At 43.6% G+C, this 27,391-nt stretch overlaps 1 protein-coding gene across 3 annotated transcripts in view; it reads right to left on the bottom strand.

The window, feature by feature from the left end:
* DOCK3 (dedicator of cytokinesis 3) overlaps nucleotides 1-27,391 on the bottom strand; it is a 694,894-nt gene that overhangs the window by 502,875 nt on the left and 164,628 nt on the right. The window lies entirely within an intron of this gene.

Genomic DNA, 27,391 nt, shown 5'->3' with positions numbered 1-27,391 from the left:
GGTCCATTCTACTCTATCAAAAGCCTTTTCTGCATCTAAAGAAACAGCAAAAGTAGGCTCATTCATTTTTTTTGTTAAGTATAACATATGGAATGCCAATCTGGTATTATGAGATGAATGTCTTTGAGCAACGAATCCTGTTTGATGCATACCTATAATATGAGGGAGAGCTTTAGCCAATCTTAAGGCTAATATTTTTGCTAGTAATTTACCATCTACATTTATTAAAGATATTGGCCTATAGTTTGAAACCAAAGTGGGATCTTTATTTGGCTTTGGCAAAACAATAGTTAAAGATTCTGCTATAGTGCCATTAATAGAACCTTTATTAAGTTGGTATTGATAAAGATTTAATAAATAGGGCAATAGAAAATTTTGAAATGTTTTATAGAATTCTATCGTATATCCATCACCACCTGGAGCGGATCCAACTCTAAGGGACTTCAAAGCTGTTTCTAATTCTTTTAGTGATATTGGTTCTTCCAAACTTCGTTTTACAGATGAAAAAGATACACCAAAAAATAAGGAACAAAGGAACAGAAAAGATACACCAAAAAATAAGGAAGAAGGGAACAGAAATGAGGGACCGACAGCCCAAATAGGGGATGGTATGGGGAGCAAAACACATGTAAAACCAGCAGAGAAAAGAAAAGACCAGGACTTAAATTGCTTGTACGCTAATGCAAGGAGCCTAAAGTCCAAAATGGGAGAATTAGAAGCCATAGCCATAAAAGAAAACCTAGACATCATTGGAATCACGGAAACATGGTGGAACGAGGATAACCAATGGGACGTAGTGCTGCCAGGGTACAAACTCTATAGAAGAGACAGGACCAACAAGAAGGGTGGAGGAATAGCACTATACATAAAAGACACCATTCCCTCGACCGGAGTGGATATAGAACCAAAGGCGGAAGGACTGGAGTCATTATGGGTCAAATTACCAGGAAAAGGTGGCCTTGACATAAGATTGGGTCTATACTATCGTCCACCTGGACAAACGGAAGCAAACGACAAAGATCTGGCGGCAGAATTGAGGCGGGAAGGCAACAACAGGAATGTGACAGTAATGGGAGATTTCAACTACCCCGGGATAAACTGGAGTATTGGAAACTCAAACTGTGCGAGGGAAACAGAATTCTTAGAGGCTGTGAGCGACTGCTTTATGGATCAGCTTGTCAAGGAACCAACAAGAGGAGATGCCACTCTTGACCTAATCCTCAACGGATTAGGGGGACCTGCAAAAGAAGTGGAAGTGGTAGGGCCAATAGGAAACAGTGATCACAACATGATCCAGTACAAATTAGGAGTAAGTACAACAAAAGGGAAAAGAACCACAGTGACAACGCTCAACTTCAAGAAAGGGAACTATGATGCTATGAGAGCAATGGTAAGAAAAAAACTTAGAAACAGCTCAAGGAAAACAGAAACTGTAGAGCAAGCCTGGTCTCTATTCAAGGGCACAGTGCAAGAAGCACAACATATGTACATCCCCATATTTAGAAAAGGGTGCAAAAAAAAACCGAACAAAAGACCCCGCATGGATAAACAATGAGGTGAAGAAAGCGATAGGAGACAAAAAAAAATCATTCCGGAAATGGAAAAAGGACCAGACTGGGGAAAACTGGGATGAACACAGGAAAGGCCAAAGAGAATGTCACCAAGTGGTTAGGAGAGCGAAAAGAGAATACGAAGAGAGACTGGCCAGGGAGGCAAAAAACTTCAAATCATTCTTCAGATATGTTAAGGGGAAGAAACCGGCGAGGGAGGAAGTAGGACCGTTGGATGATGGAGATAAAAAGGGAGCGATAAAGGAGCAAAAAGAGGTAGCTGACAGGTTAAACAAATTCTTCTCGTCAGTCTTCACAAGCGAGGACACATCCAATGTACCGGAACCCGGCGTGATCTTCCATGGTGATCAAGAAGAAAAACTGTCGGCAATAGAGGTGAGCCATGAGGATGTCCTCCAACAGATAGATAGATTGAAAAGTGACAAATCACCAGGCCCAGACGGAATCCACCCTAGGGTACTAAAAGAACTAAGAAATGAGATAGCGGAAATACTCCAACGAGTTTGCAACCTATCCTTGAAAACTGGAGAGATACCGGAGGACTGGAAGATAGCAAATGTTACACCTATCTTTAAAAAGGGGTCAAGAGGAGACCCGGGAAACTATAGGCCAGTAAGTTTGACATCGGTTCCAGGCAAGATGGTAGAAGCACTGATAAAGGACAGCATCTGTGAGCACATCGAAAAAAATGGGCTGATGAAAGCGAGCCAACATGGCTTCTGCAAGGGAAGATCGTGCCAAACAAACTTACTGCACTTCTTCGAGGGGGTAAACAGCCATTTGGACAAAGGGGAACCTGTAGACATCATCTACCTTGACTTCCAAAAGGCCTTTGACAAGGTACCCCATGAGCGGTTACTTAGGAAGCTGTGGAACCACGGGGTGGAAGGGGACGTACACAGATGGGTCAAACACTGGTTGGCAGGCAGGAGACAGAGGGTTGGAGTGAAGGGTCACTACTCGGGCTGGAGAAAAGTCACGAGTGGAGTTCCGCAGGGGTCTGTACTTGGACCGCTGCTGTTCAATGTATTTATTAATGACCTGGAAACGGGGACGAAATGTGAAGTTATAAAATTTGCGGACGACACTAAACTCTGTAGAAGGGTCAGAACTACGGAAGAGTGTGAGGACCTACAAAGGGACCTAAGCAAATTGGAGGAGTGGGCGAATAAATGGCAGATGAAATTCAATGTAGGGAAATGCAAGGTCATGCATATAGGGAGAAAGAACCCGATGTTCAGCTACCAAATGGGGGGATTAGTATTAGAGGGAAGTAACCTTGAAAGAGATTTGGGTGTACTGGTGGATACAACAATGAAGTCAACGGCGCAATGCGCAGCAGCCGCGAAGAAGGCGAACAAAATGTTGGGTATTATTAAAAATGGTATTACGACCAGAACGAAAGAAGTCATCCTGCCGTTGTATCGGGCAATGGTGCGCCCGCACCTGGAGTACTGTGTTCAGTATTGGTCACCGCATCTTAAGAAGGATATGGCAATACTTGAGAGGGTCCAGAGGAGAGCGACACGAATGATTAAGGGCATGGAAAACCTTTCATACACTGAAAGATTGGAGAAGCTGGAGCTCTTCTCCCTGGAAAAGCGGAGACTCAGAGGAGACATGATAGAGACCTACAAAATCATGAAGGGCATAGAGAAAGTGGAGAGAGACAGATTCTTCAAACTTTCAAAACATAAAAGAACAAGAGGGCATTCGGAAAAATTAGAAGGGGATAGATTCAAAACAAATGCTAGGAAGTTTTTCTTTACTCAGCGGGTGGTGGACACCTGGAATGCGCTTCCAGAGGATGTAATAGGGCAGAGTACGGTATTGGGGTTTAAGAAAGGATTGGACAATTTCCTGTTGGAAAAGGGGATAGAGGGGTATAGATAGAGGATTATTACGCAGGTTCTGGACCTGTTGGGCCGCCGCGTGAGCGGACTGCTGGGCACGATGGACCTCAGGTCTGACCCGGCAGAGGCATTGCTTATGTGCTTATGTACATGTTCAGGAATTTTTGGACCCTCTAACATTTTCAAAAATTCTAAACCATCTTTTTCTTTATTTAAATAAGTCTCGGAAGAATAAAGAGATCTATAAAACTTTAGGAACTGTTTTAAATAGGCTCAATTTGTGTAAATGTTTCACCATTTTCATCTTTAATGGCAATTAATTTTGATTTCCTTTTTTTCACTTTAAGATAATTTGCCAATATTCTTCCCGCCTTATTTGAGTTACCATAATACAAAGCTTGTTGAGAAAATATATCTTTCCTGATCAATTTAGATGAAATCTCATTATATTTTCCTTTAAGTTTTAACAATTCTTGTTGAATAGAATATTCCCATTTTTCTATAAGTTTTAATTCTAAAATTTTAATCTCTTTTTCTAAATTTAAAAATTGTTTTTTAATCTGTTTTTTAAGATAAGCCGAATAAGAAATTATTTGTCCTCTCATTGATGCCTTAAAAGCATCCCATAATATTTCCATAGAGATCTCGTCTTTATCATTCAATTGAAAATAATCCTTCATTTTTGTTTGAAGATTCTCACAAAATATTTGATCAGCAAGCAATGTATTATCAAATTTCCAAATTGGTCTATTAGTATTTTGATCTGCAATCTTAATTTCAATCCAGACCCCACCAATATCAGATAAAATGATTGGATCAATGGCAGCTTGTGACACCTGATGTGCCAAATTATTTGAAATAAAAATATAATCTATTCTTGAAAAAGAATTATGAACATGAGAACAGAAAGAAAATTCCCGTCCATCAAAATGAAGTATTCGCCAAATATCTGTTAAATCGCAAGATTGTACCAAATTATCTAATCCCATAGATTTCATAAATCTACTTGGGTTTTTATCCAATAGAGGATCCATAACAGCATTAAAATCCCCAACTACTATTAGGTTCGAAGTAGCCAGTGGTAAAATCAGTTGTTGAAGAGTCTTTAAAAAATCATTTTGATTCGAATTAGGGGCGTATATATTGAACAATGTCATGGTAGTATTTCCCATGTTCATTTCCACATTTACCCATCTTCCATGAATATCTGATGCTTTTAATTTGAATGAAGCAGAACATTTTTTATTTACTAGAATAGCAACACCCGCTTTTTTCCCTGTAGCTGGTGAAAAAAAACAATGCTTGACCCAACCTCCTACCAACTTATTAGATTCAATAGTTGAAAGGTGGGTCTCTTGTATGAAGCATATATCCGCATTTTGCCTCTTTAAAAATAATAATGCTTTTTTCCTTTTTATCATATGATTTAGACCATATATCTTTCAAATTACATGCTTGTACCAAATTATCTAATCCCATTGATTTCATAATTCTACTAGGCTTTTTATCCATTATTGGATCTATAACAGCATTGAAATCCCCAGCCACCACTATATTAGTAGCAGCCAGTGGTAAAACTAATTGTTGTAGAGATTTAAAGAATTCACTTTGATTCGAATTAGGGGCATATATATTTAGTAACGCCAATTTAATATTGCCCATGCTCATGTCAACAAGTACCCACCTTCCTTGAGGATCTGCCTTTACCATATTAAATGTTGCTGAACATTTTTTATTAATCAATATTGCTACTCCTGCCTTCTTTTTTATCGCTGGTGCATATAAACATTGTTTTATCCAATTACCTGATAGCTTCATAGACTCTATTCCAGACAAATGTGTCTCTTGCAGAAAACAAATATCTATATTTTGTTGTTTAATATATGCCAGTACCTTTTTCCTTTTTATTGGGTGATTGAGGCCATTTACGTTCAAAGAAAAAATCTTAAAACCCATTTTACAAATAAAATATAATATATAAATATATCTCTCTCAAACATAAAATATACATATTTTCTTTTTCCTTAAACCAGTATATAAATTTCCCCTCCCTCCCATCTTTCCCCATCCCCCCCTCCCCTCCCCTAATACGACTGAAAACTTTGAAACGCACATATTAACTGAATAAAGAATATAACTCCCCACAGGCAATAACATACTCATTTTTCCTTCTCTCTAATTCTTACCAATCAACTCCAAACTCTCCTGCAGTCAATCCATTCTACAATACCCTAAATACCCATATTTACTCTAATCCCATTTTTATAAACTTTTCCCCTCATTCAAACTTTCAAACATTCTTCAATCCTATATCCTTAATATATTTATAAAAGGATATATCCTATATTTCAGATTCCATTTTTTATAATTATACCCACCCAAGATTAATACTTTTTTTTCTTTTCTTCTTCTCTTTCCAAATCTAAAAGAAGTTTCCCACAACGTCAATGTAACATACATCACTCCACCTTATTTTATTAATTTTTAGATTTAACCTATAAATCAAAAGAAGGATCAACCATTTCAATCAAGCAATCTTCACAGTCCCAAGAACTTTCATTAAGTTCCATTACATTTCCAACTTATTTCAGTCTATTCTCCATTCTTCTCGACTGTAATACTTGTTCATCTTCATCCTGCTACTTCAGTCTCATTTAGATGTGAATCAACAACCAATTTAGGGATCAAGCCAATTCACTTAAGCGATCCTCACAATCCCATCACTTCACATCAATTTTCAGTATATCTTGTATTATCCTATATTCTGATTGTCAATATGTCTGTAATGCATCAATTATGCATCACCCTCTTGTTATCTCAGTCAAACTCAGGATATGATTTATAAATTGAATAAAGATCAATCTATATCCTTTAAACAATTCTCCCACTCTCTCTATTGCACTCCAAGATTCCTTAAGATTCCATCTTCTTGCAGATTACTATTCCATCCATCTCAAATGAAGTACTTATGCATCATCAGCCTTTTATATCAGTCATTCCCAGATGCAAATTATAAATTTAAGTAAGGATCAAGTCTTATCCAACAATCCATCTTTACAGTCAGAACACTTTACACCAAGATTTACTATATTTCCATCCTATTATATTTTAAGATTCCACACTTCTCCAATGTAGCATTTTTGTATCCTCAGTCTGTTATCTCAGTCTCGCTCAGATGTAAATTATAAATTCACTTTTAGAAATCCATCCAAATCTTATAAATGATCCTTATATTCTCTTCTCTTCATATAAGTTCCACCACATTTTCTTCTTTTCACATCTTCTTTTCTTTCATTCTTATTTTCTCCTTAAAGTTCCTCTTTCCTCTTTATCACTTAGATATCCATCACATATCATATATTTTCCCATATTAATGACAATCCAACCTTACATTACAGTAAGCCTTCCACCTATCCACTCTTCTGATCCTGCTTGAAATATTGATCCTTTTTCAACTATAACTGCAATCATTTTTCTTAAAAATATTTTCTCCTTTTCTACTTTTTTTTTTCTTCTTTTATAAATATCTTCAAACTTTCACCACAAAAATATAATCCAAAAATCAAACTCAGTATATATTAATTACAGTATCCATTTACTTTCATGAATCCATAGGCAAATCATATTGATCTAGAAATTCCTTTAATTTGATTACTTCTTCAAAATTATAAGTTTTATTCTCATAAGTTACCCTCATAATAGCAGGGTATATTAATCCAAATCTTGCCCCCAATGCTCTAAGTTTAGGTCTTAAATCCAAAAGCTGTTTTCTTCTGTATGCCGTAGCTTTTGCAAAGTCAGGCACTATAAAGATCTTAGAGTCCTGACATTTAAGATCCTTGTTTGCTTTAGCCAGCTTTATAATCTCTACCACCTGCTGATGTCTTAGCAGCTTAAAAATTAGTGGACGGGGACCTTTCTGGCTATTTGATCTTTTCATCGGTATCCGATGTGCTCTTTCTACCTCTAAAGGAAAAGAGCTTTTAAACAGTAAAATCTTTGGGATAAAATTAGTCACAAATTGAATAGGATCATTTTGTTCAATCCCCTCAGGTATCCCAATCAGAAGCAGATTATTTCTTTGTTCACGGTTTGACAAATCTTCAAAGTCCTTTTTTAACGCTTCTATTTCCCTATGATCTTTTTCACACACCAGCGCTTCTGCCTCAGATTTTTCGGCGCGCTTTTCTAACTGTTCAATTTTGAAGTCAACTGCCTGCATTCTATTTGTCAAACTCTCTATTTCCTCCTTCACTTCTTTTATATTTTTAGCGTTATCGCTTACTATTTCTTTAATCTTCTGTAGCTCGTTCATCAAATCCCAGTTTTCAATTTCATCTAGAGGTAACGGGATCGCTGTCGAAGATACCGAATCCATTTTTGTTCTTTTTTTACTTCCCGTTCCTGAATTCGTCGGAGTACTTTTACTGGGTTTACCCGAAGCCATTTCTTATTTAAACTCTCTCCTTTCACTCGCTATTCATTAATTTTAACTGCTGAAATCTCAATAAAATTTGCCTGTCACAACGGAGCTAATCCTCTACCCAGCCATTTTCATGCGCTGCGAAGCCACGCCCCCCCCCCTTTCAAACCTACTTAAGAACATAAGCAGTGCCTCCGCTGGGTCAGACCAGTGGTCCATCATGCCCAGCAGTCCGCTCACGCGGCGGCCCATCAGGTCCAGGACCTGTATAGTAATCCTCTATCTATACCCCTCTATCCCCTTTTTCCTTCAGGAAATTATCTAATCCCTTCTTGAACCCCTTTTCTGCTTTCTTTCTTCTATTTCCCCCTTCTGCCTGCTCCCTGTGCCTCTCCCTGCAGAATCAGAAACAACTGATGCTCTGCGCCACATGTGCCGTTGTCTCCACCCCTTTTAAGGGGGAACTCGGCTGGTGACTCTGCCGACGCGGTGGGGGTGGGCGGAGCTTACTCTCGCCACTACCCCTAGCTTCCTGCTCCTGTTTAGCCTCCTCTCTTAGCTCCTCTTCGGTTTTTTCTGCTTTCTTTCTTCTATCTCCCCCTTCTGCCTGCTCCCTGTGCCTCTCCCTGCAGAATCAGAAACAGCTGATGCTCTGCTCTGAGGATGCTGCTAGTTAAGATACCAAATGTACTAAATGTATCTGAAGGTGGTGTGAAAGATGCAGTACACTCTCAACTTTCATCAAATGATGCAAGCCAGTTGGAAATTATAGATAATTACCATCTCAAAGTAAATTCTACCTTTAACACTTCATTAGAGAAAGAATACTGAATGCTGCTATTAAAGTTAATTTGTATAATTAGGTTGTTTTATGAAGCTCTTACTGAATTACCTGTATAGTACTTTAGAAAAAAGGGCAATAAAAATGAATACATAATCATTCTAGAAGACACTGTATTATACTTCACAATCAAAGAAAAAAAGATGCAGTAAAGCTCTTGAGAACAGAACAAATGAAGCCATTTATGGACGAGAGGGAAGAGGCAGGGCAGAATACACCTTTTGGTGGGCCCTAGAAACACAAAGGTATAGGGCCCTCATCATTTTATTCTGTTCCAATACAAAAGTCAACAAACCAAACTATATGGCTAAACTCCAGGATTCAAATTGGTGGACTTAAGGTCATCTGGAAGCATTGGATGATAGCAGGAATACGTATTTTGGATGATGTTATTTCAAATGGTAAACTGCTTGATTTTTCACAGTTGCAATATAAATATGGCCTCAATAAATTGCAAAATTATAGATGGATTCAACTGAAGCAGGACATTCAGGCGGGGTTCCCTGAATGGAAAACCCTTAACAATCAATATAGCCTGGAATTCTTATGCTTTCAGGTGGACTTCTTGGGATACCAGGCCGCACAGTGGTATAAATTGATAAATGGATTAGTTAAAAAGAAGCCTAAAAATAGTCTTAGAGATATTTGGAGCATTGAAATTAAGCATCAGATTACTGCGTCTCAATGGCCACGAATTTGGTCTTGGAGGATGAGATCTACGGTCTCAGCATCTATGAGACAAACTTGTTTTTTTCTTTTACACAGAGCTTTTTGGACCCCAGTTAGATTGCAAAAGTTGAAGAGCTCCAAGTCTAATAGATGCTGGCATTATGGTCTCAAAGTAGAGACTCTAGATCATTTATTATTTTTTTGTCCCTTTATTTTAGCCTTTTGGAAATCTATTTGGGGTCAAATAAATTGTTTATTGGAAAACCATGTTGCATTATCTTAGGATACAATTCTATTCGGAACATCAATGAGGACACATAGTAAAATTACAGTTTTATTTGACATGTCTATGAGAGCCAAGAGCCAAATATCTTCCAATAATAACAAACTTTTAATGATTCTGACAGGAGTTGCCATTCAACAAATAACGCATAATTGGAAAAATTGGAATAAACTGATAAGAGATCAGTGTGTCACATATATAAAATGGAAAGAACATTTGCTGTTCAAAAAGGATATTTTAATAAATTTAAGGATGTGTGGGGGCCATTAAGCACAGTTACTTACCGTAACAGGTGTTATCCAGGGACAGCAGGCAGATATTCTTGACTGATGGGTGACGGCACCGATGGACAATTTTAGAGTGATTGCACTCTAAGAACTTGGAAAGTTCTGGTAGGCCGCACCGCGCACGCGCGAGTGCCTTCCCGCCCGACGGAGGCGCGCGGTCCCCAGTTATGATAAGCCAGCTAAGAAGCCAACCCGGGGAGGTGGGTGGGACGCAAGAATATCTGCCTGCTGTCCCTGGATAACACCTGTTACGGTAAGTAACTGTGCTTTATCCCAGGACAAGCAGGCAGCATATTCTTGACTGATGGGTGACCTCCAAGCTAACAAAAAACAGGGATGGAGGGAAGGTTGGCCATTAGGAAAACAAATTTTGCAAAACAGATTGGCCGAAGTGTCCATCCCGTCTGGAAAAAGCATCCAGACAATAATGAGATGTAAAAGTATGAACTGAGGACCAAGTAGCAGCCTTGCAGATTTCCTCAATAGGAGTAGAACGGAGGAAAGCTACAGACGCTGCCATAGCTCGGACTCTATGGGCCGTGACAGAACTTTCCAGTGTCAGTCCGGTCTGAGCATAACAGAATGAAATGCACGCTGCTAGCCAATTAGACAACGTATGTTTAGAAACAGGACGACCCAATTTATTTGGATCAAATGATAGGAAGAGCTGGGGAGCTGATCTGTGGGACTAAGTACGCTCTAAATAGTAAGCTAGAGCCCTCTTACAGTCCAAAGTATGAAGAGCCCGTTCTCCAGAATGCGAGTGAGGTTTCGGAAAGAAGACAGGCAGAACAATGGATTGGTTGAGATGAAAATCAGAGACAACCTTAGGGAGAAACTTTGGATGTGTACGTAGAACCACCTTGTCATGATGAAAGATTGTAAAAGGTGGATCAGCAACTAGTGCATGTAGCTCACTGACCCTCCTGGCAGAGGTAAGAGCAATAAGGAAAAGTACCTTCCAAGTGAGGAACTTGAAAGAAGCGGTAGCCAAGGGTTCAAATGGAGGCTTCATTAAAGCGGAGAGAACTACATTGAGATCCCAGATAACAGGAGGGGCTTTAAGAGGTGGTTTCACATTAAAAAGACCCCGCATAAACCTGGACACCAAGGGATGAGCTGAGAGGATTTTTCCATGGACTGGCTCATGAAAAGCCGCAATAGCACTGAGGTGGACTCTGATTGAAGTGGATTTGAGACCAGAGTCTGACAACGAAAGCAGATAGTCCAATAAGGTCTCCACTGCAAGGGAAGTGGGATCATGATGATGAAGAAGACACCAGGAAGAAAAACGTGTCCACTTCTGATGGTAACATTGCAGAGTGGTCGGCTTCCTGGAGGCATTCAGAATTGAACGAACAGGCTGAGACAAAAGGGAATCAGTCAAAGTCAGCCCGAGAGATACCAAGCTGTCAGGTGCAGAGACTGGAGGTTGGGATGTAGAAGGGTTTCCTGATGCTGTGTAAGCAGAGAAGGATACAGTGGCAGAAGAAAAGGTTCTCTGGAACTGAGTTGAAGTAGAAGGGAGAACCAATGTTGCCTGGGCCATCTCGGAGCTATCAGAATCATGGTGGCTCGTTCCCTCTTGAGCTTGAACAAGGTTCTCAACATGAGAGGGAGAGGAGGAAAAGCATACAGGAACAGATTTGACCAATCTAGGAGAAACGCATCCGCTGCCAGACGGTGAGGTGAGTAGAGTCTGGAGCAGAAAAGGGGCAGCTGGTGATTGTGAGGAGCTGCAAAGAGGTCTATCTGAGGAGTGCCCCATTGAACGAAGATGGACTGAAGAGTTATAGGATCGAGTGTCCACTCGTGAGGTTGGAGAATTCTGCTGAGTTTGTCTGCTAAGGAATTCTGTTCTCCCTGAATGTAAATCGCTTTCAGGAATAGATGATGATTTATGGCCCAAGTCCAGATTTTCTGGGCTTCCTGGCACAAGAGGCGAGAACCCGTTCCACCTTGCTTGTTGATGTAGTACATCGCCACCTGATTGTCTGTGCACAGGAGTAGAACTTGAGGGAAGAGAAGATGTTGGAAAGCCTTGAGAGCATAAAACATCGCTCTGAGTTCCAGGAAATTGATGTGGTGCTTCTTTTCCTGGGCTGTCCACAGACCTTGAGTTTGAAACACGTTCAAATGAGCTCCCCAAGCATACGGGGAGGCATCGGTTGTGATGACTAGTTGATGAGGAGGTAGATGGAATAGAAGACCTCTGGATAGATTTGAGGATACCAACCACCATTGTAGAGACTGACGAAGAGATGATGTCACAGATATGTGACGTGAGCAAGGATCCGTCGCTTGGGACCACTGGGTAGCAAGGGTCCATTGAGGTATGCGCAGGTGAAGACGTGCCAGAGGGGTGACATGCACTGTTGAAGCCATGTGTCCCAATAGTATCATCATTTGTTTGGCAGAGATGGAACTCTGAGGAAGAACCTGTTGACACAAAACCTGAAGAGTGTGGAGCCGGTTGGACGGTAGGAATGCTCTCATGAGGATCGTGTCCAGCACCGCTCCAATGAATTGAAGTCTCTGAGTGGGGATGAGATGAGATTTGGGAAAATTGACCTCGAACCCCAGAATCTGTAAGAACAAGATGGTTTGATTGGTGGCCAGTAGCACTGTTTGAGGAGAGTTGGCCTTTATCAACCAATCGTCCAGGTAAGGGAAAACTTGCAGATGATGTGAACGAAGGAAAGCAGCCACCACAATCAGACATTTGGTGAACACTCTTGGAGATGAAGCAAGTCCGAAGGGGAGAACTTTGTATTGGTAATGACAGTGATTGATCATGAAGCGGAGATACTGTCTGGAGTCTAGATGGATGGGAATATGAGTGTAAGCCTCCTTGAGGTCGAGGGAGCATAGCCATTCGCCCTGATTGAGAAGAGGATAAAGAGTTGCTAAAGAAAGCATCTTGAATTTCTCCTTGACCAAGCATTTGTTGAGATCTCGAAGATCTAAGATGGGCCTGAGATCTCCTGTTTTCTTTGGAACCAGAAAGTAACGGGAGTAAAATCCCTGACCTTTCTGATCTAGAGGAACTTCTTCTATGGCGTTTAGAAGAAGAAGGGATTGAACCTCTTGTATCAGGAGAGAGGATTGATGAGTGTTCAAAGCAGACTCTTTTGGTAGACTTTGAGCGGGAGAAGTCTGGAAGTTGAGAGAGTAGCCGTGGCGGATGATGTTTAGGACCCATTGGTCGGATGTAATGATCTCCCACCGACTGAGAAAATGGGTCAGGCGCCCTCCTATAGGTTGGGGAAGATGGGCAGATGGTATGATATTGGCTATGCTCAGGAGAAACACGTCAAAAGGGTTGAGTAGACTTTTGAGGTGGTGGAGGTTTCTGTTGCTGCTGCGTCTGCCTCTGAGGTTGACGTTGTTGTTGTTGCTGTCGTTGCCTTCTAGGCTGTTGAGTAGCCTGAGGCAAAGGACGAGCAGCATAGCGGCGTTGGTAGGCCGATTGTTGTCGGAAAGGCCTGGCAGGTGGAGTCTTCTTTTTATTCTTTAGAAGAGTATCCCAACGTGTCTCATGCGCCGATAGCTTCTGTGTGGTGGAATCCATGGAATCACCAAACAGCTCATCCCCTAAGCAAGGTGCATTTGCTAGACGGTCTTGGTGGTTTACTTCCAACTCTGAGACCCTGAGCCATGCCAACCTGCGCATAGCCACTGACATAGCCGTGGCTCTAGAAGTCAATTCAAAGGTGTCATAAATTGATCTTACTAGAAACTTCCTCAACTGGAGAAGAGAGGAGGTACAAGTGTTAAAAGCAGATTTTTTGCGATCAGGCAGATATTTCTCAAAGGTAGAAATTGTTTGGATTAAATGTTTCAAATAAAATGAGAAATGAAACGCATAATTTCCTGATCTGTTTGCAAGCATGGCATTTTGATATAGCCGCTTGCCAAATTTGTCCATTGATTTCCCTTCTCTGCCAGGAGGGACGGAGGCATACACATTAGCTCCCGCTGATTTCTTTAAAGTGGACTCCACCAAAAGAGACTCATGCGGGAGTTGGGGTTTATCAAACCCAGGAATAGGTATCACCCTGTATAAGGAGTCCAGTTTTCTAGGGGCTCCAGGGACAGTCAGGGGAGTTTCAAGGTTTTTATAAAACGTTTCTCTCAATATATCATGGAGAGGAAGTTTAAGAAATTCCCTTGGAGGCTGGTCAAAGTCCAATGCATCAAGAAATGCCTTAGATTTCTTTGACTCAGCCTCCAAGGGAATAGACAAGGATTCACACATTTCCTTTAGAAAAGAAGGAAAAGATGCGGAATCTGGATGAGAAGAGGGATTTGGTAACAAGGTGTTCCTCCTCATCAGAAGAGCATTCACCCTCGGAAAGAAAGGGCTCTTCAGAATCACCCCACAAATCAGGATCCCTAACCTGAGAGCCATGGTGTCGAGACTCTGGTGTGGAAGGTTCCTGGTGTCGGGTTTTATGTGTGGACTTGCCCGACCTCATGGATACGGTACCAGGCGATGTAACCTGTTGTGCTGGTACCGAGGTTTGAACCGCCTGGTGGTGAGATTTAGGCTCTGGAGCTAAAACCGGCATCGAGGTCGATGAGGTGGTAAGACCCGGTACCGATAAAGTGGATGCCGATAAAAGAGGGCGTTCCACTATCGGCACCGGTGGCTCCGACCGTACCGGAACTGGAAGGTTCTGGGGCAAAAAGGCAGGAAGTAGCTGTTGGAGTTGCTCTCTCAGCTGTACCTGCAGAACGGCGGCAATGCACTCGTCCAGTGAAGGCACCGGTACCGCCTTTTTCTTCTGCGGTACCTTGGGTGCCGCTCGACACTCCGATGAAGAACCCGATGTCGAGGGGCTAACTTCAATCGGAGCGGAGCGCTTCCGTGGACGCCTCGAGGTCGGCAGGATTGGGCTCACTGCAGTAGAGACCGGAGGACGCTCCAGCGGGGAAGGCTTCTTAGCCGGCTTACCTGCTGGTTGCGACGCCGGCGCGGTATCGCGCGGTGTCGATGAAGTCGGTGCCGATTGAGATGCAATTGATGTCGGTGCCGGTACATTGGAATCGGACATCTCGGCACCGAATAGCAACCGCTGCTGGATTTGGCGGTTCTTAAGTGTTCGTTTTTTCAAAGTTGCACAGCGGGTGCAAGTGGACACTTGATGGTCGGGACCAAGACACTGCAGACACCAGTTATGTGGGTCTGTCGGTGAAATTGGCCTAGCGCACCGCTGGCACTTTTTAAACCCGGGCTGAGGGGGCATGAAAGTAAAGACAGCCTCTGCCAAATCGAAAGCCGAGGCTTCGATTGTGGCAACAGGCCCCGCCGGGGCAAAACAAAAAAAGAAAGAAAAAACAACTAAGTTTTTTTTTTTTTTTTTGAAAAAGGAAAATAATAAAGAAATAAAGAAACCTTTATAAAAACAAAGGTTTACGCGAGCGGGAAGATCGAAAAAATATTTCTTCAACAGCCGTTGAGGAAACGCGTCTTCTTAGCTCCGCGGAAACTAAGAAACTGGGGAACGCGCGCCTCCGTCGGGCGGGAAAGCACTCGCGCGTGCGCAGTGCGGCCTACCAGAACTTTCCAAGTTCTTAGAGTGCAATCACTCTAAAATTGTCCGTACCGGGGCTCCGTCGGTGCCGTCACCCATCAGCCAAGAATATGCTGCCTGCTTGTCCTGGGATAAATAAATTATTGTAATGAATAACTGGGGAGGGGGAAGCATGAGCCGTTGGATGTAAGGGGGATTTTCCTTGATACAGCCCGTTCGGGGCGAAACATAGTCTATGTCGGAGTGCCTACCCCCACCCGCGTAGATGAAGATGAGTATATTTTGATATATATTTAAAGTATTTATATTCATATATATAAAAATCAATTAAGAAAAAAAGTATTATAGAGGTCTATGACGACCATGGGTGCCAATTGAGTCTGTATGATCTTAAAAGCTTATAGACATACAGTATGGTACTTCTGAGGTCTGTTAGCCTAAACAACTATTAAATGTCTAAAGTTGAAAGACTCCTTTTAGTCATTTATTGCTTTATAATAAAGGAGGTCTGAAACATTTGAGCCTGTTAGTGTTGGCTTGTATAGTTTTTGCAAGACATATCTATCTCTCTTGGATTCTTTCAGTTTCATTCGATATTCCTTTCTGAGCTCATTTTTTTACTTCATTTTCTTCGCCACTTGTTTGGATTACCATATTGGTTTCCTTTTTCTCTTGCTTTTATTTATTTTTCTTACGTAAAGGTTGGTAGCTAATTTTATTGTTCATTTCAGTTTGGACCATTGTTTTTCACTTCTCTTATGTCCTCTCATCCTATTGGATATTTCTTCAGGCAGTCTCCCATTTTACTAAAGTCTGCATGCTTGATTACAATATTTGTGAAAAGGGTGGGTGGGGGAGGAAGACAATTTATATATTTAAGATAACAATTGAAAGAATTTCAAGTGATGTGTATGATTCAATTGATATAATATTGTGTACTTGAAGTAAGATGAAAAATGAATAAAGAATTAGATTAAAAAAAAAAAAGAAATCCAGGATTTTTGAGTTAAGAAATGCTCGAGATACACATACTTCTGTTTTGAAAATTACTCAGGGAAGCTATGCACAATCCGGCTCTGTAGCATATACAGCACAGTTACTTACCGTAACAGGTGTTATCCAGGGACAGCAGGCAGATATTCTTGACTGATGGGTGACGGCACCGACGGAGCCCCGGTACGGACAATTTTAGAGTGATTGCACTCTAAGAACTTGGAAAGTTCTAGCAGGCCGCACTGCGCACGCGCGAGTGCCTTCCCGCCCGACAGAGGCGCGCGGTCCCCAATTAGGATAAGCCAGCTAAGAAGCCAACCCGGGGAGGTGGGTGGGACGCAAGAATATCTGCCTGCTGTCCCTAGATAACACCTGTTACGGTAAGTAACTGTGCTTTATCCCAGGACAAGCAGGCAGCATATTCTTGACTGATGGGTGACCTCCAAGCTAACAAAAAGAGGGATGGAGGGAAGGTTGGCCATTAGGAAAACAAATTTTGCAAAACAGATTGGCCGAAGTGTCCATCCCGTCTGGAGAATGCATCCAGACAATAGTGAGATGTAAAAGTGTGAACTGAGGACCATGTAGCAGCTTTGCAGATTTCCTCAATAGGCGTGGAACGGAGGAAAGCCACAGATGCTGCCATAGCTCTAACTCTATGGTCCTAAGCTTCAAGGACGCCAACTTCGAGGACATGGGGGAATTCATCCATCAAGCGCTACAAAACCAAGCGGTAACAGATATCGTAGAAGAAATGTGGTCAGCTCTGAAAAATACCATACAGGAGGCAACCATCCGATATATAAAATCAGTAAGTAAACGGCGAAGGAACAATAGGCCACAGTGGTTCTCTGCGGAGATCTCGGGCCTCATAAAAGAAAAGAAAAGAGCGTTCATTTCTTACAAACAATCAGGGAATCAGGACTCGAGAGAAGACTACCTGGTCAAGGCAAGAGCCGTCAAAACAGCAGTTAGAGAGGCCAAATTCCGAAACGAGGAGACGTTAGCAAAGAACATCAAGAAGGGCGATAAATCCTTCTTCAGGTATATTAGCGACAGAAACAGAAACACAGGCGGGATAGTACGTCTTAGGAAACCAGATGGGAACTATGTAGAAGAGGACTCGGAAAAGGCTAAACTTTTAAACGAATACTTCTGCTCGGTCTTCACCCGCGAGGAGCCGGGATCTGGCCCTCTGCTACAGACGAGGGATTGTTCAGTAGACCCGTTTAGTAGCTTCGAATTCACGCCAGGCAGTGTCTACTGTGAGCTGTCTAAACTCAAGGTTAACAAAGCGATGGGGCCAGACAACCTACACCCCAGGGTGCTCAGGGAATTAAGTGATGTCTTGGCGGAACCACTATCCGCGCTCTTCAATCTCTCCCTTAGTACAGGTATAGTCCCGTTGGACTGGAAAATGGCTAACGTCATTCCACTCCATAAAAAAGGTTGCAAAATGGAGGCTGCAAACTATAGACCGGTGAGTCTCACATCAATAGTGAGCAAGCTGATGGAAACTCTAATCAAACGTCAATTGGATATGATCATGAACGAGGAGAATCTACGGGACCCCCGTCAACATGGATTTACTATGGGGAGATCCTGCCAATCCAACCTGATCAGCTTCTTTGACTGGGTGACGAGGAAGCTGGATGTTGGGGAGCCCCTGGACATCGTATACTTAGACTTCAGCACAGCTTTCGATAGCGTACCACACCGCAGGCTGTTGAACAAAATGAGTTCTATAGGATTGGGTGACACTTTGACAAAATGGGTTGAGAACTGGCTTGGAGGCAGGCTTCAGCGAGTGGTGGTGAATGGCACCCCCTCTGAAATGACAGAGGTGATCAGTGGAGTGCCGCAGGGATCGGTCTTGGGCCCGATCCTGTTCAATATCTTTATAAGAGACTTAGCAGAAGGGCTTCGAGGTAAAATAACGTTATTCGCAGATGACGCCAAACTATGCAATGTAGTAGAAAGGAGTGTAACGATCAAAAACTCAATATCCGACAATATGACGCACGACCTACTCCTATTGGAGCGCTGGTCTAGGATCTGGCAACTAGGTTTCAATACCAAAAAATGCAAGGTCATGCACCTTGGCAACCAAAACCCATGCAGAAGTTACACCCTTAATGGCGAGATCCTAGCAAGGACTGTAGCAGAACGGGACTTAGGGGTGATCATCAGTGAAGACATGAAGACTGCCAATCAAGTGGAGCAGGCTTCATCTAAGGCTAGACAAATCATAGGGTGTATACGTAGGGGTTTCGTCAATCATAAGCCTGAAGTCATTATGCCATTGTATAGATCCATGGTGAGACCCCATCTGGAATACTGTGTACAATTCTGGAGGCCTCATTACCGGAAAGATGTGCTGAGACTAGAGTCGGTCCAGCGAATGGCCACCCGGATGGTCTCAGGACTCAAGGACCTCCCATACGAGGAACGGCTGGATAAGTTGCGGCTATACTCACTCGAGGAACGCAGAGAGAGGGGAGACATGATCGAGACGTTCAAATATCTCACGGGCCGCATCAAGGTGGAAGAAGATATCTTCATTTTCAAAGGTCCCACGGCTACAAGAGGGCATCCGTGGAAAATCAGAGGAGGGAAGCTGCACGGTGACACCAGAAAATACTTTTTCACCGAAAGAGTGGTAGATCGCTGGAATGGTCTTCCACTTCAGGTGATTGAGGCCAGCAGCGTGCCTGATTTTAAGACAAAATGGGATCGTCACGTGGGTTCTCTTCACAGAGAAAGGTAGGGGTGGGTCATTAAGGTGGGCAGACTAGATGGGCCGTGGCCCTTATCTGCCGTCTATTTCTATGTTTCTATATGTTTTCTATGAACCTTCCAGTGTCAGTCCGGACTGAGCATAACAAAATGAAATGCACGCTGCAAGCCAATTTGACAACGTACGTTTAGTAAAAGGACGTCCTAATTTATTCGGATCAAAGGACAGAAAGAGTTGGGGAGATGATCTGTGGGGCTTAGTACGCTCTAAATAGTAAGCTAGAGCCCGCTTACAGTCCAAAGTATGCAGAGCATGTTCTCCAGAATGCGAGTGAGGTTTCGGAAAGAAGACAGGCAGAACAATAGATTGGTTGAGATGAAATTCAGAGACAACCTTAGGGAGAAACTTTGGATGTGTACGCAGAACCACCTTGTCATGATGAAAGACAGTAAAAGGTGGATCTGCAACTAGTGCATGTAGCTCACTGACCCTCCTGGCAGAGGTAAGAGCAATAAGGAAAAGTACCTTCCAAGTGAGAAACTTGAAAGAAGCGGTAGCCAAAGGTTCAAATAGAGGCTTCATTAAGGCAGAAAGAACTACATTGAGATCCCAGATAACAGGAGGGGCTTTAAGAGGTGGTTTCACATTGAAAAGACCCCGCATGAATCTGGAAACCAAGGGATGAGCTGAGAGGAGTTTTCCATGGACTGGCTCATGAAAAGCAGCAATAGCACTGAGGTGGACTCTGAGGGAAGTAGACTTGAGGCCAGAGTCAGACAAAGAAAGAAGATAATCCAACAACGTCTCCACTGCGAGGGAAGTGGGATCAAAATGATGAAGAAGACACCAGGAAGAAAATCGAGTCCACTTCTGAAGGTAACATTGCAGAGTGGCCGGTTTCCTGGATGCGTCCAGAATGGAGCGAACGGGCTTAGACAAAAGAGTATCAGTCGAAGTCAGCCCGAGAGATACCAAGCTGTCAGGTGCAGAGACTGGAGGTTGGGATGTAGAAGGGTCTCCTGATGTTATGTAAGCAGCGAAGGAAACAGTGGAAGAAGAAAGGGTTCCCTGGAACTGAGTTGAAGTAGAAGGGAGAACCAATGTTGCCTAGGCCACCATGGAGCAATCAGAATCATGGTGGCTCGTTCCCTCTTGAGCTTGAACAAGGTTCTTAACATGAGAGGCAGAGGAGGAAAAGCGTACAGGAACAGATTGGACCAATCGAGGAGAAATGCATCCGCTGCCAGACGGTGAGGAGAGTAGAGTCTGGAGCAGAATAGGGGCAGCTGGTGATTGTGAGGAGCTGCAAAGAGGTCTATCTGAGGAGTGCCTCACTGAGCGAAGATGGACTGCAGAGTTAAAGGATCGAGTGTCCACTCGTGAGGCTGGAGAATTCTGCTGAGCTTGTCCGCCAAGGAATTCTGTTCTCCCTGAATGTAGTTAGCTTTCAGGAATAGATTGTGATCTGTGGCCCAAGCCCAAATCTTTGGGGCTTCTTGGCACAAGAGGCGAGAGCCTGTTCCACCCTGCTTGTTGATGTAGTACATCGCAACTTGATTGTCTGTGCACAGCAGGAGGACTTGAGGAAAGAGAAGATGCTGGAAGGCCTTGAGGGCATAAAACATTGCTCTGAGTTCCAGGAAATTGATGTGATGCTTCATTTCCTGAGCTGTCCAAAGTCCTTGAGTTTGGAACTCGTTCAAATGAGCTCCCCAGGCATAAGGGGAGGAGTCGGTGGTGATGACAAGTTGATGAGGAGGTAGATGGAACAGAAGACCTCTGGAGAGATTTGAGGATATCAACCGCCATTGTAGAGACTGACGAAGAGATGATGTTACAGATATGTGACGTGAGCAAGGATCCAGCGCTTGGGACCACTGGGTAGCTAGGGTCCATTGAGGAGTGCGCAGGTGAAGACGTGCAAGTGGTGTGACATGAACTGTGGAGGCCATGTGACCCAAGAGTATCATCATTTGCTTGGCAGAGATGGAACGTTGTGGAAGCACCTGCTGACATAGAGATTGAAGCGTTTGAAGACGGTTGGACGGCAGGAACGCTCTCATGAGGACTGTGTCCAAGACTGCTCCAATGAATTGAAGTCTCTGAGTGGGGATGAGATGAGATTGGGTAGATTGATCTCGAACCCCAGCAAACGTAGAAATAGGATGGTCTGGTTGGTGGCCTGGAGTACTGTCTGAGATGAATTGGCCTTTATCAACCAATCGTCCAGGTAAGGAAACACCTGAAGGTGGTGGGAACGTAGAAAAGCAGCCACCACAATCAGACATTTGGTAAACACTCTTGGAGAGGAGGCAAGACCGAAGGGTAGCACCTTGTACTGGTAATGACAACGATTGATCATGAAGCGTAGGTACTGTCTGGAGGCCAGATTGATCGGTATGTGAGTGTATGCTTCTTTGAGATCGAGGGAACATAGCCAGTCGCCTTGATTGAGAAGAGGGTAAAGAGTGGCTAAAGAGAGCATTCTGAATTTCTCTTTGACCAAGCATTTGTTGAGATCGCGAAGATCTAGGATGGGTCTGAGATCTCCTGTGTTTTTGGGAACTAGAAAATAACGGGAGTAGAATCCCTGCCCCTTTTGATCTAGAGGAACTTCCTCTATGGCGTTCAGAAGGAGGAGGGATTGAACCTCTTGAAGAAGGAGTGAAACCTGAGTAGTGTTCAAAGCAGACTCTCTTGGCAGACTTTGGGTAGGAAGTGTCTGAAAGTTGAGAGAGTAGCCGTGGCGGATGATGTTGAGGACCCACTGATCCGAGGTGATGGTTTCCCAACGGCTTATGAAAAGAGTAAGGCGTCCTCCTATGGGCTGCGGAAGGTGGGCAGCAGGATGGAGACTGGCTATGTCCTGGAGAACCAAGTCAAAAGGGTTGAGTGGATTTTTGTGAAGGGGGAGGCTTCACCTGTTGTTGCTGCTATGCTGGTCTAGCAGCTTGCCTCTGTTGTTGCCTCTGACGCCTGGGTTGCTGCGGGGCCTGTGGTAAAGGACGAGCCACAAATCTACGCTGGTAGGCCGACTGCTGGCGAAAAGGCCTGGTAGGTGGGGGTTTCTTTTTCGTTTTAAGGAGAGTGTCCCATCGAGTCTCATGAGCTGAGAGTTACTGGGTAGTGGAGTCCATGGATTCTCCAAACAGCTCATCCCCCAAGCAAGGTGCATTGGCCAGGCGATCTTGGTGATTGACATCGAGTTCTGAAACTCTAAGCCAGGCCAGTCACCGCATGGCCACTGACATAGCCGTGGCCCTAGAGGTCAGCTCAAAGGTGTCATAGATTGATCTGACCATGAACTTGCGCAGTTGTAAGAGCGATGAAGAAGTTTGGCGAAAGGCAGATTTTTTACGGTCAGGGAGATATTTTTCAAAAGATGACAAAGTCTGAATGAGATGCTTGAGGTAAAAAGAAAAATGGAAAGCATAGTTCCCTGATCTATTTGCTAGCATCGCATTTTGATACAACCTCTTGCCAAACTTATCCATGGCCTTACCTTCTCTGCCAGGAGGGACAGAAGCGTATACACTAGCCCCCGTGGATTTCTTTAAAGTAGATTCCACCAGTAAGGACTCATGGGGGAGTTGCGGCTTGTCAAAGCCTGGAATAGGTATGACCTTATATAAGGAGTCCAGTTTGCGGGGAGCTCCTGGGATGGTCAAGGGTGTCTCTAGATTTTTGTAAAATGTCTCTCTTAATATGTCATGGAGAGGCAGTTTGAGAAATTCCCTTGGAGGCTGGTCAAAATCCAGAGCATCAAGAAATGCCTTGGATTTTTTGGATTCAGCCTCCAAGGGAATAGAGAGAGATTCACACATCTCTTTGAGAAAAGAGGTAAAAGAAGTTGCATCAGGTATAGAGGATGGATCCAAAACAGAAGGATCCTCTTCTCCTGATGAACACTCTCCCTCTGAGAGAAGAGGGTCCTCCGAATCGCCCCACAGATCAGGGTCCCGCACTTGAAAACTGCGGTCCCGGGATTCCGGTGTGGAGGGTTCTAGGTGCCTAGTTTTATGCATCGACTTCCCAGACCTCTGTGAAACGGTACCGGGAGATGTTATAGTCTGTGTTGGCGCCGATGTTTGAACAGCCTGGTGTAAGGATCTCGGTTCCGGCGCTAAGACTGGCATAGATACCGAGGAAGTGGTATGCATCGGTACCGACAAGGTGGATGCCGACAAAGGAGGCTGCTCCACTGTCGGTACCGGAGGCTCAGACCGGACCGGGACTGGAAGGCTCGGTGTCAGAAGGGCAGGTAACAGCTGCTGTAGTTGTTCTTTAAGTTGTACTTACAGGACGGCGGCAATGCGCTCGTCCAGTGAAGGCACCGGTACCGCTTTTTTCTTCTGCGGTACCTTGGGTGCCGCTCTACACTCCGAAGAAGAACCCGATGTCGAGGGGCTTACCTCAATCGGAGCGGAGCGCTTCCGCGGGCGCCTCGAGGTCGGCAGGATTGGGCTCGCTGCCACTGAGACCGGAGGGCGCTCCAGTGGGGAAGGCTTCTTAGCCGGCTTACCTGAAGGGTGCGACGCCAGCGTGGTGTCGCGCGGTGTCGACGAGGCAGGTGCCGACTGCGTCGGGGTCGAAGTGGGGACCGGTGCCGCCGAATCCGACATCTCGGTACCAAACAATAATCGCTGTTGGATTTGTCGATTTTTTAAAGTTCTCTTTTTAAGAGTGGCACAGCGGGTGCAAGTAGACGCTCGATGGTCAGGACCAAGACACTGTAGACACCAGTTGTGCGGGTCTGTGAGTTAAATTGATCGAGCGCACCACTGGCACTTCTTAAACCCAGGTTGAGGGGGCATGAATGTAAAAATGGCTTCAGCCAAATTGAAGGCCGAGGCCTCGATGGTGGCAACAGGCCCCGCTTGGGCGAAACCAAAAAAATGAAAGAAAAACGAAGTGTTTTTTTGTTGTTTTTTTTAACAAAGAAAAGAAAATAAAATGAGGGAAACAATATTTCCCAACGAGTTTACGCGAGCGGGAAGGTGAAAATAGAAAAAAGTTTTCAACAGCCGTTGAAACGTGCATCTTCTTAGCTCCGCGGAAACTAAGAAACTGGGGACCGCGCGCCTCCGTCGGGCGGGAAGGCACTCACTCATGCGCGGTGCGGCCTGCTAGAACTTTCCAAGTTCTTAGAGTGCAATCACTCTAAAATTGTCCGTACCGGGGCTCCGTCGGTGCCGTCACCCATCAGTCAAGAATATGCTGCCTGCTTGTCCTGGGATAAGAGGCTGCTCCACTGCCGGTACCGGTAGCTCAGACCGGACCGGGACTGGAAGGCTCGGTGTCAGAAGAGCAGGCAGGAGCTGCTGCAATTGCTCTTTGAGCTGTACTTGCAGGACGGCGGCAATCCGCTCGTCCAGCGAAGGCACCGGTACCGCTTTTTTCTTCTGCGGTACCTTTGGTGCCGCTCTACACTCCGAAGAGGAACCCGAGGTCGAAGAGCTAACCTCAATCGGAGCGGAGCGCTTCCGCGGGCGCCTCGAGGTCGGCAGGATTGGGCTCGCTGCCACTGAGACCGGAGGACGCTCCAGCGGGGAAGGCTTCTTAGCCAGCTTACCTGAGGGATGCGACGCCGGCACCGTGTCGCGCGGCGTCGATGAGGTAGGTGCCGACTGCGTCGGGGCCGAAGTCGGGACCGGTGCCGCCGAATCCGACATCTCGGTACCAAATAAAAGTTGCTGTTGGATCTGGCGGTTTTTTAACGTTCTCTTTTTTAGAGTGGCACAGCGGGTGCAGGTGGACGCCTGATGGTCAGGACCCAGGCACTGTAAGCACCAGTTGTGCGGGTCAGTGAGGGAAATGGGCCTTGCGCACCGCTGGCACTTCTTAAAACCGGGTTGGGGGGGCATGAACGTGTAAACGGCTTCTGTCAAATCGAAGGCCGAGGCCTCGATGGTGGCAGCAGGCCCCGCCGAAAAAGAGAGGAAAAAAAAAAGAAAATTCATTTTTTTTTTTTTTTTTTAATAAAATAAGAAAAGAAAAAAGGGGAATACAAATTCCGAAAAGGTTTACGCGAGCGGGAAGGCGAATGAGAAAAAAGTTTTCAACAGCCGTTGAAAGTGCGTCTTCTTAGCTCCGCGGAAACTAAGAAACCGGGGACCGCGCGCCTCTGTCGGGCGGGAAGGCACTCGCGCGTGCGTGGTGCAGCCTGCTAGAACTTTCCAAGTTCTTAGAGTGCAATCACTCTAAAATTGTCCGTACCGGGGCTCCGTCGGTGCCGTCACCCATCAGTCAAGAATATGCTGCCTGCTTGTCCTGGGATAAAAATGTTTATGGTTAATTTATGCACATATGTTCAAATTTTCAAAAATACACATATTAGTTCAAACTCCTTCCCAGCCCAAACATGGGAATGCCTCTAATCAGTCTGGGTACACTTATGTTCATATAGGTTGTATGGACATAAGTTTATCCAAATATCAAGCAAATAATTTAATTCAAACACATTTATATGCAGAGAAAGCACTGTTAGATCAACAGAAATGTTGTTTGTTTGTTTTTTTGTTTAAATCTTTTATTAATTTTTCAAAGTTAGCAAAAATGCAGTACAATATCTACACAAACAGCATTATTCATATATGCATTTATAATCAATCAAATCCCCATAGCATGATACCCCCCACCCAACCCAACCAATACCTTGCAAGAGACATAAATGCAAGCGACATAAATATCTCTCTCCCACCCTCTCTCCCCCTGAGTGTGTGTGCAATATACCAACAGGATCAAAGAAAAAAAAAACCCCAAAACCAAAAAACCAAAACCAATTACAACACATCCATAAAAGATATCAAAGGGCCCCAGATTAACTTAAATCTCTTGGTATGACCCATTATATCTGCATTCATTTTTTCAAATCTATACGTTAAGCATAAAATTGCCCACCAAAAATTAAAGTTAAGGTGATCCCAGTTCTTCCAGTTACGCATAATCATTTGTATGGCTACCCCGGTCCTGATAAGGAAAAGCCGCCCTCTAAATCTGTCCAATGATGGCTTAAGATGTAACATCGTCCCACATATGACTGCCTCATATGTCAAAGGAATCGATGCCTCAAGTATAGCATTAATCTGTCCCCATATCGACTTCCAGAACTTGAGTATTAAAGGACAATAGAACAACAGATAATCCAGTGTCCCTAAATCAAGATGACAATGCCAGCATCTATTAGACTTAGAACTACCTAACTTTTGTAAACGAATAGGGGTCCAAAAAGTTCTATGCAATAAGAAAAACCATGTTTGTCTCATAGATGCTGACGCTGTACATCTCATCCTCCGAGTCCAATTCATGGCCATCGAGATGCAGAAATGTACTGCTTTATCTCAATTCTCCAAATTTATCTAAGACTATTTTTTGGTTTCTTATTCAAAAATTCAGAAATTAATTTATACCACCTGGCGGCCTGATGTCCCAGCAAATCTGTCTGGAAGCATAGGACCTGCAAACTATAATAGTTTTTAAAATTCTGCCATTCAGGGAACGCACTCCGAAATGCCTGCTTCAGCTGCAACCATCTATAATTTTGAGATTTTGAAATTCCAAATGATTGTTGCAGCCATGAAAAATCCAGCAGTTTCCCATTAGATATATCATCTAATGTTCGAATGCCTGCCTGCATCCAATGCTTCCAGGATCTCCCAGACCCACCTATTTGAACCTTAGAGTTTAACCATAAGGATTGATAAGTGGATTTTTCCACTGGAACATCCGTTAATTTATTAATATTGGATATTGGATAAGATAAGGGGGGGTGGGAGTATGACGAATAATAATTGATAGTTGTTATTTATTGGTGTATGGGTGGGAGGGGTGGGTTTCTTATATAATTATTTATTTGGAATAATACAAATAAGAATGTCAAGTGATGAATTGAGGTATTTCTTTTTTTTTTTTTTTTTATTTTATATTTATTGAGGTATTTCTGAATGACTGTTGTACCCTTGTTATAATTTTTGAAAATGAATAAAGATTTTTTTTTTTTTTTTTTTTTAATCTTTTATTCATTTTCAAAAATTACAACAAGGGTACAACAGTCATTCAGAAATACCTCAATTCATTAATAAATTTCAATGTTTTCCATGTATCAAATAAAATACTATTGTCCTTAATATATCTAGGTAACTTTATACTCAGAACATGAAACAATCGCATTGGGGACATGAGTTTCCATTCTAAATAC

This window comes from Geotrypetes seraphini, chromosome 17 (genome assembly GCF_902459505.1).
Source record: "Geotrypetes seraphini chromosome 17, aGeoSer1.1, whole genome shotgun sequence".
Classification (NCBI taxonomy): domain Eukaryota; kingdom Metazoa; phylum Chordata; class Amphibia; order Gymnophiona; family Dermophiidae; genus Geotrypetes; species Geotrypetes seraphini.
This window is presented reverse-complemented; position numbering and strand designations above follow the sequence as displayed.